Source organism: Oryzias latipes, chromosome 2, assembly GCF_053564925.1.
Source record: "Oryzias latipes strain Hd-rR chromosome 2, Olatipes_Hd-rR_3.1".
NCBI lineage: Eukaryota > Metazoa > Chordata > Actinopteri > Beloniformes > Adrianichthyidae > Oryzias > Oryzias latipes.
The window spans coordinates 7,137,870-7,154,682 of record NC_136238.1 but is presented as its reverse complement, the minus strand read 5'-3'; the positions used below and the strand labels follow the sequence as shown (position 1 = coordinate 7,154,682).

The following is a 16,813-nucleotide window of genomic DNA, read 5'->3' as shown; positions in this document are numbered from 1 at the left end:
ACCTACAACCACCAGGGGCAATGCGGGGTCTTGACACAGAACCTCCAATCGTCCGATCAGAGGTTGACCGCTCTACCACTGCACCACAGACGCGCAGAAGGTGTTTTCCACTAAAATTGTTGGGTAGACTTGGTTGAATAAAATAGGGCAAATTCCAAAAAGTCGGGTTCGCTTTTATGCTGAAATCTTCCCGCAGTAACAACAGCTGGTCATTTGGGGGCAGTGTTGCCTAAAACGAGACCTGATTGTAACAATTAAAAGTCCGCTTGTCCGATTGCATCAGTAACTCATTACTACTAGATTTATTTTTCCTATACTAGAATTTATTTTGTTCTTGGGCCCAAGATTTTTGTAGAAATGATTCATTTGTGCACAATTTTCAATTTTGTACTGCAAGATTTTGTGTTTGCATTCATGAACCAGTTATTTTGCAGACATGTTCCAAGTGGGCTGGAAAAAAAACAACCTACTGTAGACAAAAACGACATGGATTCAAAAAGCTGGAATGTAAATCACCCTCTAAATTTGGAAATGTAGAAATTCAAACTAATTTTACAGCCACAATAGGTTACGTTAAACAACCCTGGTTTTTTTTTTTTCTGCATCAGGACAACGGTTTCCAACCCCGGCTTGCGGACCGGAACCGGGCCGTGGGTCATTTAGTACCGGACCGCACGGAAAGAATAAATAACTTACATTACTTCCGTTTTATTTATTTCAGAATCTGAAAGATGTTTTATTTTGAAAAATTACCTGATTCTCTGTTACATCCGTCTATGTCACTCTTGGCGCAGGCCAAGACGCTTTTCTCGGTCACGTGATAGGATACCGCTAAAATAAAACCCGGGAGCTAGCAAAATGAATAAAAAACAAACGTTTTGGGAAAGTTTCTTGCCAGGAGACAGAAGAAGAGCCTTCGACTTCCAAAAAACAGAAAGCAACATTTAATAGACAGTTCTATTTTGCACCATGGGTGTGGGAGGGGGAGAGGATGATGACACCTGTGCGATGTACAAAGTCATGCGTGTCAAAATAAAAGCTCAGAGTTGGTCTGGTCACGTCACTGTTCCTCCTTCATCGTAGCACTGCTACAATAATCATCCGCCACACTTTAAAGAGCAGTTCGTGAAAACATCGTCTGACATCATGCTGGTCCGTGGCGTTAAAAAGGTTAGGGATCGCTGCATTGGGAAACTGATTTCCCGTATTTGCATCAAGACTCTGCCTGAGAGTTTTTGTCACGTTATATGGTCAAAACTGTAAGCACGGCGAGCAGCTGAGGGCAAAGCCATCGAAGCACCGAAAGAGTCCACTCAGAGGCATCGACCCCACTGCTCCGTTTGAGACGAACGCACGAATAAAAAGATAAGCAGACAAAGCCTCGTGAGCAATTTGCATTTAACACAAAGAGAAGGGGAGCATGAAATTATCTCAAAGGACAGATTAAGTCTACTTGGCTGGCTCCTCCCTAATTCATTTTCATGATGGGGACAGAGTGCTGTTGTTGGGTTGATTCACATTCAGCTGTGGGTGAGACAGACATGCCGGTTTAATGGTTCTGCAAGCAGCTCACATACTTGGTGCCATTGTTTCAAGCACCTCAAAGTGTTGTTGCTTGAATATCTGTAGAGACGTGGAAGGAATACCAACCGGTTGTCTTTTGGTCCTCTTAAAAAAAAAAAAAAGGTCCTCAAGATTCCAGCCATCCCAAACAGATCTGGGGAGTCCAATCCATCAATCAGAAAGATCCTTGTGTCTTTAGCATACCAGCATTCAAAATTCAGTTGTTGAAAAGCTCTAAAACATCTGGGTTACAAATATAGGCTTTCACACTTCAATGGAAACAACCAGTGCTCCATTGCTTTATAACCATCACTGTGGACGCCCCCACTCCGTTTTAAACAACCACAGGATAAAATACACAGCCAAAGCACACTCATGTCTGTAAAAACCCCAGTGTCCTTCCCTCCAAGCTAGTGAATCGTTTGTATGAATCGTTGAAGTGTATTTATGGAAATGTCTGTAACTATTCATCTAAAAATATTCACCCCACGTTTATTTTTCTGCCAACATTATCCAAAACAGAGAAGAAAAGACAAGAACATCTGCTTCTTAAGGTTGTAGTTAAAGAGGGGTAAACTTTGTCTGTCGCTGGACAGAAAATAGGGATTAGGAAATTTTGTGGGACACAAATGGTCCCAAGAGACTTTAGCTGCAGATGCAGTGAACACTTATCAAGTGGCCCATTTGTGCTCAAACTGGGGTGGAAAAATTCAAAGCTGTGTTTGACTGTTTTTCAGAGAAACTGGAAGCTTTTCCTGACTTCTGAGAGTCTCTTTAAAAGGGAGGTTGAGTGCTGAGACATGCAAATATGAAAAACAAATGTAGCCTCACATCAATTCCCTTCCAGGACAGTGGTCAGAATCCAGTAGTGGAAGGTCTGGTTAATCCACAATCATCTAAAATGGTTCACAATTGGTAAAATAAAAAGTTTTAATTAGCCTTGATCTAGCAAATTATGAAGTAAATATTAGAGAGAATCGGGAAACACTTTGAACAAAACTGCTCAACAGTTTCTTCATAGTTTTTGTCGGGAGACAGAAAGTTTGACCCTTGGGATCGAATTAATCAAGACACATCTTCTGTTTCCACCATTATAATATCATTAATGCTTCAGCCCAACAGCTAAATATTCATGTGACTTCCTGTTTTCTTAAATCTTTTCTTGCCCCATTTTTTCCGCTTGGCTGTTGGTACTTTGTAGGTAAAAGTCATTTATTGTTGCTTGACAGAAGATTGCAAGCTTTGAAGAGGAATCTGCCGTTTTCTTTTGTCATAATGACCTTCAGTCAATCAACAGGTTTCAACAGTAGCTCCGTCCCAACTGGTCTGTTCCATTTATGATGGACCTACAACCAACGGGGGCCCAAAAACACCACGACGGTTCGGTCTGGCTTAATGGGTCCATGTAATAAATGAAAAAACGTTCAAAATACCGGACCGTACAGTTCATTGAAAACAAGGCTGAAACATGCAAAAAAAAAAAAAAAAAAAATACTCCCATACAACTATACTACCACCGCCAGTATGATTTCAATACTGAAGGGTGAATTTCAGATTTGGGTGCACCATATTCTGACTCTGGTGGGTCTGTATGAACCATAGCCTAGTGTCTCAAAGTCCTTTAAATCAAACTTCTTTTCTTGGTTTGGTTCCGTCTATGTACCTGCTCGTCCGACATCACAATGACCAACTCCCACTGATGTCTAGGTGCTGTCCTAGCCTGCACCATCAACCCATAAAACCACACCGAAATGGTAGGCTTCACGATATCATGATGACATTCTGCATCACCAGAACCCATCGGAGAGCATTCTGTAATGTGTCACGTGAGGCTTTTGTAAAAGAACAAAGCCCGTTTCATTTAACTGCCTTCTGATACGAAACAGATCTCAAATGTACCAACATGTAATGACTTCCAGGCTCATATTTGTGATACAGATGAGGATCTTCTGTTCATTTCCGCTAACATGCATGCTTTCTTTCCTCTCTTTGTTCCAAGCTGCATTCATCAACCATCAATCTTGTGTGAAACGAGCCAAAATCTAGAAATTAAAAGGACAAAAAAAAAAAAAAAAACCTATTCATAAGTTGTCAGTGCCCAATAGAAGAGTGGATATTTAACAGTCAATCCAGTGACAGGTGAGAGTCTTTAAAATTATACTGACCTGTCGCAACCAGGAAGTGTAAGTTGAGGATACACAAAAACTGAGACATTTTTTCTACAGCAAAGAGGAATCTTTAATGAGTCATGAAGCATTTCATCTGTGCTCTTTCATTATTTCCAGAATTAGATTCCTCACCATCGTATAGCGTTAGCTACAGTTTATGGGAATACTAATATCATGTGAGGCTATTTACAAAAAGATTAACCAACATGGTAGAAAATGAAAACAGCACTGCGCACTCCTGCTGTGATGGGATTACTGTGCTCTCAGACATGTATGGTATAAAACACACACCCCTTACTCTACATCATCTGCATATTACTGCAGCCATGGAAAACCTGCATACTTCAGGATCTGACTCGACCCAATTTATGCAGAGAACATCTCCAAGCTGCCAACCCAAACAAAAGCCTGCTTTATTACACATTACTGTGAGACGGGGTGAAAAACAAAACGCAAATATGTAATTTGTAGGTATACAAGTGTAAAAATCAAACAACAGACACAAGGGTTTCATAAACATATTAGTTTTTGGGCTGTTGGTTGAAACAATACAATACCAAACCACAGACATTCAGACAACTGTCACATAAAAGGCCAAAACAAAATAACTGGAAACGGGTCAGTTTAAAAGATGACCAATAGTTGGCTAGTAAGACAAATAAGCCACTTTTTATTGAATCTGGCCCTGCAACAGACTGGGGACCTGTCCAGAGCGAACACTGGTTCCACAACAGTAGTTGGGACAGGCTCCAGCAGACGCCAAAAAGGATTCAGAAGGTTTGGGAAATGAATGGATGAATGAATCTGATGTAAAAGATTCCAAATTCAGCAACAAATATTTAATAAAAAACGGATAAATAAGGTTGAATAACTTTTAATTGAAAGACTTTTGACTGACGTTAACATTCCAAAACTGCCTTACTGGGCAAGTGTCCACAAAAGATTTGATCCCCTCCCATATTTGTCCTAATTTTGGTAAAGGCTTTAGGTATTTTTGGAAAATCGTTGGTGCAGTCATGAATGTAGATGGCGGCTGTCATTTGTCAGTCCGGCAGGGACTGCGCCATTGACACCTAGGCGGCCACAGGGCCATGGCAGCTCGGATTGGACGGTGTGTAAATGTCTCCGGTTGGCTACCGTCTTGGCGGTATATAAAAAATGGGCCAATCTGGAGCACTGGTCATTCACAACTCTGATTTTTACGACACATAATAAACTCGTCAATTGTCACATTTTTAGACATGAACCTCCCAAGAAACCCAGCAAGAGAAAAGCCCCAACGCCCAAGAAGACTAAGGTATAAGCGGTCCAACCATAGCACAAGTCTTTATCAACTGAATAGCGTTGATGCCATCTCCCCATTTATATGTAGGACCCACGGTGGCTGGGATCACTAGATTGACGTCAGGTCATGTCAACACCCCTTGCTGAGTGCCACCACACGACTTCTACCAATCGGACGGTGGCAGTGGGACGGCAGCACGGGGCAGGGGGTGGCTGGAGGGTAATAATCTGAAATCAGCCGTTCATCAGACGATAATGACCCTATCAGTCAATTATTGGACTGCTGCCTTCCTGCCACCCGCCTATCACTGGACTACCACTGCACGACCTCCAAATGTGACCAGTCGGCCACTAAGCGATGTTCAAAAATCGTCCGAACGTCGCTCAATTTCAATTTTTTCTTAAACCCTCCGCCGAAAAATACGACTGCCCCCTTCAAAATACAAATGCCACTGCAACCATTTTTGACTGTAGTCAGATCCGGCAAATTGTAGATCATAATAACAATTAAAATTAAATCAAATACAAACTGAAAAAACAGTTTTATATGCATTTCTATTCGGTTTTTCTACAGGGAAAGCAAAGAAACTGAATTAATTTCAATTAAAACACTACCATTTGTGCAGTTTTGAGATTCGATTAAAAAAAAACAACAACAATCTAATACCTAGTAGAATAGTTTTGATTACAAAATCCAAATAAAAAGGAACAAAACCATTACAAAGAAATTAGGCTAAAAAAATGCCTTATGGAAATGAAAGTGAATTGCAACAAAGCTCTAGATGTTGTCAGGGAACTGGGATAAGTTCAATTTAAATTTCTTCAGACAAACAAAATAAGCACATTTCAGTGTCCTATTTTTTAGGCTTCACATGAAACATTGGAGCAGCGTTTAGTACTTTGCACTTGGCAAATATTTTCCTCAACAACACTGAAAAAATTCTTTAAAATGTGTCAAGAGCTTCCATCTTTAGACAAAGGCTGTTTGCTCTACAGTTGTGTTTTTTTTAAGGAGCTATAATAAGATACAGCATATGTCACATAAAAGGGAGGATTGTTGGAAGGGGGCATAACTGAGCTAGGTAACAGAGCATCAGCATCAAAGGGACGATGGACGGACACAATAACCCACGAGCCGTTCTGGCTGTCGGACGGTGAATAAAGAGGAAGGGGCTGATCACCAAAACACCCACTCTAGTGACATTAGTCAAGCATGAGCAGCAGCATGTAAACAGAGGACCTGGACACCCATTTAGACCCACCAAGACATTTGGGTTCACTCGGGCGTAGCATGACCCAGCAGACCCCTCTGTCCCAGACAGCCAATTGAGAAGGAGGGTCAGAGAAATAGGTGGGGGGAGAATAAATGAGGAGGACGCCAGAGGAGGACAGATGAAGATGGATTTGGAGAGACGAAAAACGAGCAGGAGGAAGTGAGGCTGGAGAGTGTGGAAATGTTTGGCTGGTGGGCGGGTAGGTGTGGGGACTCGACAGCTCATAAGTATCGGCTAGCCCAACGGCAGGCGGCCACAGTTGTCAGGGCAACGCATGCGTGTAGCCATGCTACAAAACATGCATTTATCACAAGGCTTCATTGTGTGGCTCTAAATAATGACTCAGGCTACTGAGGTGATATGTGTGCATCAGTAGACAATGAGCATATTCAGATTTCCATCTGTTCTAAAAATGAAAACATTGAGGGGGAAAAAAAGGCTTTTAAAAATAATTCTCCACGAGTCTATGGTTGCCTCCGATAGGCCCACATCCTTTTTTTTTTTCACTTGAGCGCTCTGAGGATGCGTCAGCTTGCCTGCTTGCCTTCAGGGCGCACGTCCATTTGTGAAATCAATAGTGGTGTCTATTCTCCGGGAGGATCCGGTTCCTTCCGCACACATAAAGGGGCTCAGGTGGTCGGCTGCAGTCTGGCCCAAACACACAAACTTCTGAACATGATGCAGCATTGCAGCAGAGCGGGCCAAGTGCTGACGAGTCAGACTATAAATACGGATACTGCTTACAATAAGAAAGAAGAGAGCTGTCCATCAGGTAAATTGTGGAAAATTATGGCAATTTAAAGCCTTGGCATAACTGACGTCGCTTTTTCTGATTATGCAAAACTTAAAAGTCTGTTGTGATATAATGCAATAACGTATTCTAATGTTAGATTTATTTAAGCACAACTTCACCAGGAAGGACAATAAAATACGTAACTATTTTAGGTATTTTCATAAATTGCCTTTAGAGATTCAGCAAAAGTTTTACCAATAAATTAAATAAACTCCCGCTGTGACATTGTTAATGTTCAGTGCTTTTGCGGACACAACTGTTGACGACAAAGACGTTTAACGGATTTATTCGTCTGCAAGTGGATGCATCAGAATGGAGCGGAGCAGAGAGTTTGTGTATTTATCCACACCACATGTACGATCATTTTAACCACCACTGTGGACGCCCCCACTCCACAGGAAAAACAGGAAAGCAAGGCTACGTCGCATACAATTCGATAAAGCTTAAAAAAAAAGGTGGTTTGCAGACGTCTGCTGTGATTGGAGTTTACTTTAGCAGCATCAATTAGGGGTTAAAAGAAAAAAACAAGAGTATTTACTCTTTTTTGCATTGTAGTAATAGTTCAGGTTGGTGGTGGTGGCATCATGATTTGGAAAACTAGCACAATTGGGCCCTTTTGTAGAAATAAGGTGTCCCCCTTATGAAAAAATATCTATTAAAAGACTTTTTTCCAAATTAATCAATCAAATATTCCAAAGGTTTCGTTGTGGGGGTGACACAACGTAGATTTTAAAGTAAATTTGTGGATTCCTCAGGAGCTTCATTTTTTCTGACAAAAAAAACAGATTTATCTTTGGATTACCTTCCGCCTTCTACCAGGAAACATTAGCGCGAGAGAAACAGACTGTGGAAGCAAAACAAATGATGAACACTGAGCCTGAAGCAGTCAGGCCCAACACAATGTGTTGCATGCAAAAGACTAAAACAAAAGTACACATCCACCACCACCACCTGGGAATCTCTTCATCTGCTCTCCTCCTACTTCTCCCCGTCTACCTCCTGCTCCCTCCTTCTGTGCGTGTTGGCTACAGCAGGTGTGCGTTTTTCATGACCAGTCGCTGTGTTTCCTGCCACACCACCTCCACCCTCCCCAATATGCTCCTAACACACATCCACCCGGTAGCTCTACCCGGAAAAGCAGAGATCGTTTCAAGGGCATCGTTTAAAAAATAAATAAATAGAAAGCTTGGTACAAGAATAAGACAGTTGCTGTGGCAACAGCATCAAAGATCGATGGCACCTCCTGGGTTGACGGATACCGTCGGCCGTCTCGGACAGCTGAGCGCCGACACTACAGGCGTGATGTGTCGGCGTGGCAAAGTGTGACACTGATACACCAACCGACCTAACCTCGCCCGACCTGCCAGCTTCACTACTTCCTGGAACAATTTTGGGTCCAGGACTTCCTCCTGCGTTGGCGGCCTAATCTCAGCAAGGGGGCCAATATGGAATCCAGCTTCTTTAGTCATCCCCACTGGTGGATCACAAGCTTGTTTTCCAGGATAAATATATATACACTGTGACCAGACTAAAGCCTTTTCCAGCACGGAAACATGGAAAATCCTTTTTTTTTATTAAGAAGTAGGAAATCCAGCAAGTCAAGATTTTTTCCCCTTTGTAAATAATTCCTCTCACAATAAACAGCCCTTTAACTTAGTCCGTATTACAAAAATGACAGTTTCAACAGGCTTGCACCCATCGGAACAGAAGCATACTAATAGAGCTCCTAGAATTTGGTCTTGCTCCAAGTTGATTTCCATAAACAAAATCATGGAAAGTGTGTCTATTTGTATTTCAAAGCAAATATATACGCCTTTGTTACAGCCAGAAACACAGAGTTGTTGCCCATCTAAATGCAACACAGTTTGTCCTGGATGAATGACGGGAAAACATCTACATTTTCCTAAAGAATCAGCAAAAGGTGATCTTCAGCACAACAGCAGCTCTGAAATCTGACTCCTGGTATGATCGTGAAAGAATATGCGCTCTTCTTTCGACAAACCACACTTACACTCACATGTTTCCACTTAGTTCTGGAATTATCTACTTTGGCTGAGAAGACAATCTCCTGACAAAATCCCTCAGAGGCTTTTCTTCAACTCGGAACATTTTTTTTCCTCGTCAAGGCTCTGCGCTTACTTATCTTCTACTTTTTAAAGAATAAACAGGATAAAACAGCCCATGTGCCTAAGGATGTACTCAACGGTTTACCCAAGTCTGCTGTCCCAAATAGTGTGAATGTTATGGTGGGACATGCACCTGGACAGCAGGTGGCACTATTCATTCTTTTAGTTGGTTTTCCATCCAGTTGTAAACCGAAAGGAGGATTTAAAAAAAAAAAAATAATTCTGCTAAATGTACTGACATAGTGCTGCGCGATATGAGGAAAACTAACAAAAAGCGATAATCCTGATCAATATTGCAATGACGATACAACTTGCGATACATGAACAAATAGCAAAACAACCAAAAACATAATTTCACTGCAACAGTTTCATCTAAATAAAAAAGTCAACATAACTTAAATTACACTCCAAACGACCCTCGTCTACATAGGAGGCAAACATCTAACATAAAAGGGCTCCATCCGATTGGTAGATGATGTAAAGGGCTCCATCTGATTGATCAAATGCATAAAGGGTCATAACATTGTTTCAGTACATTTATAGTTTACCATTTATTGCGATTTTGGCCAACCTTTGCGATATTGCACAGCTTGATATCGCGATAACGATAAATGATCTATCGTTTGTGCAGGCCTATATTGACTTATTTCCTTTTGGTCTTGCAGAGCACCGGGTGGTTTGCAGTTTAGTGTTTATGTGTATCTCAGGTTTAAGGAGCCCACACTATGATGTTCCCACTACCATGTTTTAGTATCTTTGCTTTACTTTAGGAATTGTGAGCATTGTATAATGATCCAAGTACTGATCAATAAGTTTAACCTCAGCTATAAGTTGTATCCCTTTGGCTTCAGTCTTGACGCACTTTCACTAATCGATTCTCTACTTTAGTCCAGTGTCAAGTCAGTTAATTGCGTAAAGTGTTGCACATCAGCACAAAGCTGCTTTTCTCTGTGTCAGAATCCGTGGAATTATGTTAAATGCATAGGCGGTCAAAGATAGTAGTTCAAAGAGCGTGTGTTACTAGATGTTGCCAGCGACTTTAGCTTTGGTGTTTACGTTCTTTCAAATGCCGTAAGTCTTCGAACATTCAAGCAAATAATGTAATTCCAATACCGAATCAGCAGATTTACGTTGATCACATGAACGGCTGGAGAGTTACGTGTGCTAAAGAGCATGTCACAAGCGTGTCACCGGAAATGACTTCACAGCTTTAGTAAACCTGCTCCATATATGAGCCAAGTTATAATCCAACAAAGTGGAAATTGAACACGATGGAACTAGAAAAAATTGTGTTTTGCGTGTTTTTAACATTTTTCTGATGATGTAGGACACGCATCCTTTTTTGGTATTTATTAATTGAAATCGAAGTGAACCAGGACAAAAAAGTGCAGTTTGAAAAGGATCGTATTTGTGACGTAGAACATATGCTGGTCGGGCCACAAGTCCCCTCCTCCGAGCTCTCTGCAACGGGGTGGGGAAGGGGGGGGGGGGGGGTTGCCCCCCGCAACAACAACCCAGCCCACAACTCAGAGGCGAAACTGCAGAAACTATGTCCTAGAAAACGACACAAGTTTTTTGCTTTTGGCTAAAAACCGGGAAACCATCATTAAAACACAACTGGGAATGCTTTGAGAATTGATCAAAAAATGATCGGAGTGCGACTTTTAAGTGATTCCTCTGAAAAGAAAGAAAAAAAGAGTGGGGTTTAAGCACAAACTGGTGGATTGAAAAGTGTGAGAACGCTCAGAAATCTGTCAGATGAAACCACCTGAAATATGGTAATTCTTTGTAATCTCTGAACTTTTGGGCACAAAGATTACTGGAAGCACTCGTTTTCCGTCTGCTGAGAAACGATTACGAGCAGCAACGCCACCGCTTAGCCACTGCTGTTTACTTCTTACCTCAGAAGTGGCTTTCTCCTCTCCGTGGGGTTAAAGGGTCAGACGAAAGCAGCAACCCGCTAATTCATTCCTGTAAAAGAACAGAAATCACGTTTTAGCAGATTTGGGGGGGTCAAAAGCGCCGTCGAGTTTCGTTCCTCGCGCGGGCCACCACTAGTCAAACATTATGGATCGCCCGTGTTTGTTCACCCTGGACTGCTGGAGAACGGAGAACCGAACAGCTGGTGGGGAGCAGAGAGATCTCCACTGCAAGAATGTAAAGGATTAACGCTGAAGGGTGCTTGAGAGGGAGACTTAGCGAAGCAAGAGACGAAAAGACAAACGCTCAAAAGCTCCATCTTGGGTTCAAACTCTTCGTCATTAACGCAGGGTGAAGCCAGCTGCAGGCGCTGCCTTTATTCGACCACTTTTAGCACGCGCAAACAGCCTAATAAGCATGCAAACCAGCACAGGCCGATCATTTCAAACATGACTCAGGTGGAGAATCTCGTCAGAACTCTGACGCGTGCATGAACCGTGACTCAGAGGTCTGCAGGACCCAACAAACGCTGACCAGCTTTTAAACGTTTCAGCAAATCATTAACTCACTCTTTAACAGGGCTGACTCATCCACCACAGGCCTTATTTCAGCTCAAGCAATCCGCTGAATCACAGTGTGGCTGGATTAAAAGAAAAAAAACACAAAACATTTGGGCGTGTGGGGTGACGGTGTCCTGGAAATATCCCTGTTGGGGATCTGGTGTGTGTGACGGGCAGGCAGCCGCTGCCCCCTCAGCTGTTCCCCGAGCTTTTCTACGCATCAACTGTTGTTCAGAAACCGCGTGTGGCTCCTCCGCAGGCATAAAGAGCTTGCGTACGGGTGTGTGTGTTCACTCCAAATACACTCAGCAAAATGTGTCAAAGTGCACGAGGTGTGCACATGCCCCTGATGCAGACACGCGAGTGAAAAAACAAAAAAAAAAAACAGGGCTGGTCAGATTGCAAATAAACCCACCAACACCCGCCACAATGGATGATATTGCTCAGTCAACACAAGGCAATTGAACAGGTGTGGCAGTGACACACGGGCCGGTGCAGCTGCAGGGAACACAGTTGCTTCAGTCACAACAGCGCAGGGGCCGGCGAGCAGCTGCTCCTGAAAACAAAGGCGAGGCCTGCAGCACAGACGCTAACTTATGATGAAGGGCCACAGGCTGTGCAAAGATCAGGACAACAAAACTCCCCTTCAGATTCTGACGCTCCAACTGCGGCGTGCCTGACGCCACACAACCCTTTATTTTTTCTTAATTGACTTTAAGCTGGAGTGGCTCCAACGGTCATCCAAACAACACAAAAAAAAAAAACGCCAAAAAGGCGCCCTGTGTCCTCTCAGCGGCTCGTCTCAAACTCTTCATGCGAGTCGAAGAAAGAGTCGCACCTCAAAAACAAGGAGGAACACAGGGTCCAGTGTGATCGACACAGGTGTGTCCTCGTCCACCACTGCCTCCGCTTTTGGGTGGTTCATTTCCTGTCAGGGAAGGAAGTGGGAAGGAGCAGCGGTGATGTCACAGGGGGAAATAAAGACGGGATTGTTGAAGGAAAAAATAACAAAAAACACCACAAGGCAGAAACTATTATTTGTCCATCAGATTCAGCCTTAAGGGTCAGAAAGTTTGTCCAGAGATCGTTGATCTAAATGAAAAGTACCTGGGATAAGACCTAAAGAGAAGCTGCAAGTAAAACTCTGGGATATTCTTAAACTTATGCAACATACAGATGGGAAAAGGGCCAACACAACAGGAAAACTCACATTAGCACACAATTCGGCACAATGAGGCTTCACTGACTGCTGGAGTCAAGCGAATAGACTTGTTTTTATTTGCATTAGTCAAAACACCCCAACACTCGGCGATAGTGACGCCACAAAGACTTCAGTTTAAAGCCTTAAAATAGATTGTGGAGTAGAAGTTTGATGTATTCCTATTTATAGAGGATAAAAGGTCCCAAAAGCCAAAATTCCCTTATCCGGGTTGGGCCGCTGAGACACCCACCTTTGACTGCTACCCAAACCACATTGCACCAGCTCCTTTTGAGCCTTCGATGACCAGGCGCTCACCTGCGAGCTCCAGATTGGGGCTCCGGTGACGCCAGTCCAGGCAAAATAACTGGATCTTGGCTGCTTGGACAGCTTATTTCACGGAGTCAATCAAGAGGAAGTGGCCGGAGAGAGGGACGTCTGGGCATCTTTACTTAGACTGATGCCCCTGTGAGTGGAAGAAGATGGATGGATGGTTGGATGTATATGTCCTGAGGAGACAGGCTCTCAAAAAAGCTCAAAGAGTAACTAGAGTTACTCAAACGAGAATAACAAAAAATTCAACAAAATGCAAGGGTACAACATATCTCAACCTTTATCTGAGTTGTAGAAGCTAAAATGCTATTTGGCTTTACCATCACTCTCCTCACTAATACCCATTTATGTCAGAAATAACAGGGAAAATAGTGGGATTCTCCACTCAGCAAAGGCCTCTGGAAGAACCACACATGGTGGAAATTACTAAATAGCGCTGCCTCAGGAATGTTCCCACGATGGCGAGCGGGATCTCATGGAGCTCCCACTGGCTACCAGCAGGGTTTACTAGGGTATTAAGATCTAACAGGCACATATAGGGTTACGTGATAAAATGCCACAACACATTCGGAACGGTTCCACTTGTGTTGGACCCAAGTCCTCCTTTTGTGTGTCGAGGCATCTAAGCTTTCACGTCTCCGGAGACTATCTTCTGTCCACTCCCAAACCCCGTCATTACAACAGCTCCAGCAAAGCTGATCTGCTTAAAGACAGAAATCTCTGTGATTTAACACGGTTTTAGTCCAGCAATCTCTGGGCTGGAACCAACACCAGCACTGAGGCGGGGTAAACGATGACACTGACCCCGCTTCCGAGGCATTTGTGGAGCCAAAACCTGATGGCCGGTCCGAAAGGCGATGGCTGTGTGAGGCACGTGGGCCAAAACAATCAAGAATCAGCGGAGAAAGGAGATCAGTCAAGCAAAAAGAGATTAGCAAGCTACTCAGCCACCAACTTAACCCAGAAACTCAGTCAATAGAGCCTTGCAGTCACTTGCAGCGCTGCCAGGGTATTATAGTCAATGAGATTTAGAGGGAGGCAGTCAAACATGCACGCATGCACACACACACACATTATTCTGTCAGATTAAGCTTGTTCGTTTGAGATACTGTCAAGGGATTCTGCTGTAAAAAAAAAAAGTGCCAGCCCACTTTTACAGAGGCGAGCTTAGCAACTTCCTCTGGCAGGATTCTCCGCATTGTAGGTCACTGCAGAGAAACTGGAGATGCCATTTACATCCTACATGAACCCGGTCGCAAAGTGAAAAGAGGGGCGGCCCGCCAACATCTGGCTGTTACAGTAAATGTAGAGCAGCACATAGAGGCGTGTAACTTTCAAACATTGGCAAAGGACAACGGGAAACATCAGGAATGACCTCAGTGTTTCCTTCTCGTCGTCTATTATATGACATCAGCCAGGCTCAACTCAGATCCACGGATTCTCAGAAAAGTCTCTCTAGTCCGACGTGTACTGTTCCCCGTGACCATTTTCCTTTTAAAAGCCGGTAGTCACAGAGGTTTTGATGACGTACAGAAACTTTTCCCCTCCTCAACGGGACACTGCCGCCTGCTTAAGCACTGATCACACCAGCTGAGGAAGCTCTGCTGCTTGACGAGAGGGAGGCTAGGAGATCTAAGTAAGGAAAGTAGGCTGGGGTGCATTTTTAATGACAAAACGAGGCGTTCCAGCCCCAGTTTTTGGTGTAAAGCACCAGTATGTGCAATGAAATAAACACAGATACACTTGGACTTATGAAAACATTTAAATAATTCACAAACACACATTACTTTAGATTTTAATGTATAATGTTTAGGGTTTACAGTTCAAGGAAGATAAAATGACAAAAAAAATTTCTTCTATAAAACTTTTCAAGCAACTTCTTACCTTTTAATATTAGTTCCTGTTCTTCTTTTAACCAACTACAGCCTAAAGGCTGTGTCACACAGCCATTGCGTACATTTTGTGCATTTTTAACGTAGGAAATTTCATAAAATTTGTACGTGTTTTTCTCACAGTCATTGGTCAATCTGCGCAGATGTTCTTCCTGGGTTTTAGCCGACGGGTCTTTATGTATTTTCGGTTTTGCGCGGTTCAAAAATTTTGGCTGGTTGAGAATAACGCTGTTTATGGATACTTTACGTAGTTTATACGCAATTGCTACATAAATCTTACGCAATTGTGGGCGATTTTTGCACATTGCATACGCAAATTTGTGGTTTTCTATGACCGTTCACCTATGTCCGACGGAGGTTTCACGCACGTACAACTGAAGTATAACTTTTATATCGCGTACACAGCGCACATATGCTCAAATTACGTAATTGACCAATTTATTGCATAAAAACAGCTAAATAATCACATGCGGTTCATGATCTTCGTTGATTTACTTGATGCGCCGTTTATTCACACTTCCTCCGTAGTTTTAATGTTGTTCATTTGTGATATTTTATGTTAAGACCACAACTTTTCTTCCACGTAGATTCACGTATAACAAATTTTCATCCATGCAATATTTTCAAAATGTACGTGGTGGCTGTGTGACATGGCCTTAAAGTGCCCGCAAATTTTTATTTTGACATCATGTGATCACCTAAAACTTTCTTTTTTACTATTATAGGCTACTTATTATTAAAACTATGAATGTCAACCATATAAACCAAGAAACAACGGCTAATTTGAAGAAACTGCACTCCAAAAGGCTTGGTTTTCTTTTAAAAGTCAACACTTTTGTAGAAAATATCAACATAGTGAGTCATCTTGGGAATATATGATCGTTCTAATGAACGTTATGATGTTATCATTCAATGCCCATAACTAAAGTGTGATCTAACTAATCCAAATAACATAAAAGGCTGTCGAGACTTTCAACCTAAAGTATACAGACGCTACGTTTGCTTTAATGCTTTAGCAAAGTGGCTGCCCCTGAACTGTAATCAGCTCCTAAAGCAAAGAGATCTATAAATATGAACCTGCAACCGTCCCGGCCGGGAAAAAGGAACAAAGCAGTTAGCATGGCAGCACTCACATATCTGCCCCTTTTATGTCTCCCAGGGAAAGAGAATCTATTAGGACCCATTACGTTTACACAGTGAAGACGCTTTTAAAAGTTTGTTTAGGGGTTTAAATGTTTGCTTGGTTTGGAAATTGTCAAGAAAGTAAATTGTGAATCAATTAAAATGTTAAAGACCCCCTCCAATCTTCTTTTGATCTATTTTCAAAACGTTCACAGTAGTCTCTTCATTATGACTGTGCCGTTTTCAGCCAATATCAAAATTCCTGTGTTGTTTTTATAGGACATAGTTTCTGCAGAGCGGCAGGAGTTCATTTAAAAAAAAAAAAAAAAAAATCACCTCGGAGTTGTGGGCGGGACCACTGGAGTGGAGCAACAGGTTAAAAACACAATTTTCCTCAAATTGGGTCTTTAACTTTTAATCTACAAGGGTTATTCACAGATTTTGTGCCTTTTTACCTCTTTATTAGTAGAAAATTCACAACCTGTAAGAACATCCTACTTCCTTTTTTGTGGGAAAACAGAAAATTGTTTGAATAAAGACGCATCATCTGATAAAAAGGGAAAGCCTAAGGAGGAACAGG

At 42.4% G+C, this 16,813-nt stretch overlaps 1 protein-coding gene across 7 annotated transcripts in view; it reads right to left on the bottom strand.

The window, feature by feature from the left end:
* Positions 1-16,813, bottom strand: part of raph1b (Ras association (RalGDS/AF-6) and pleckstrin homology domains 1b) — a 46,353-nt gene that overhangs the window by 20,002 nt on the left and 9,538 nt on the right. For 5 of the 7 annotated variants that reach the window (XM_023966034.2, XM_023966019.2, XM_023966031.2 and 2 more), the window contains exon 2: positions 11,110-11,179. The exons of 1 other annotated variant lie outside the window; for it this stretch is intronic. The gene's annotated coding sequence lies outside the window, so the exon portion shown is untranslated. Of the gene's footprint in view, positions 1-8,033; positions 8,161-11,109; positions 11,180-16,813 lie in introns of those variants that run through there. One more of the 7 variants, XM_078931616.1, reaches the window with a different exon arrangement.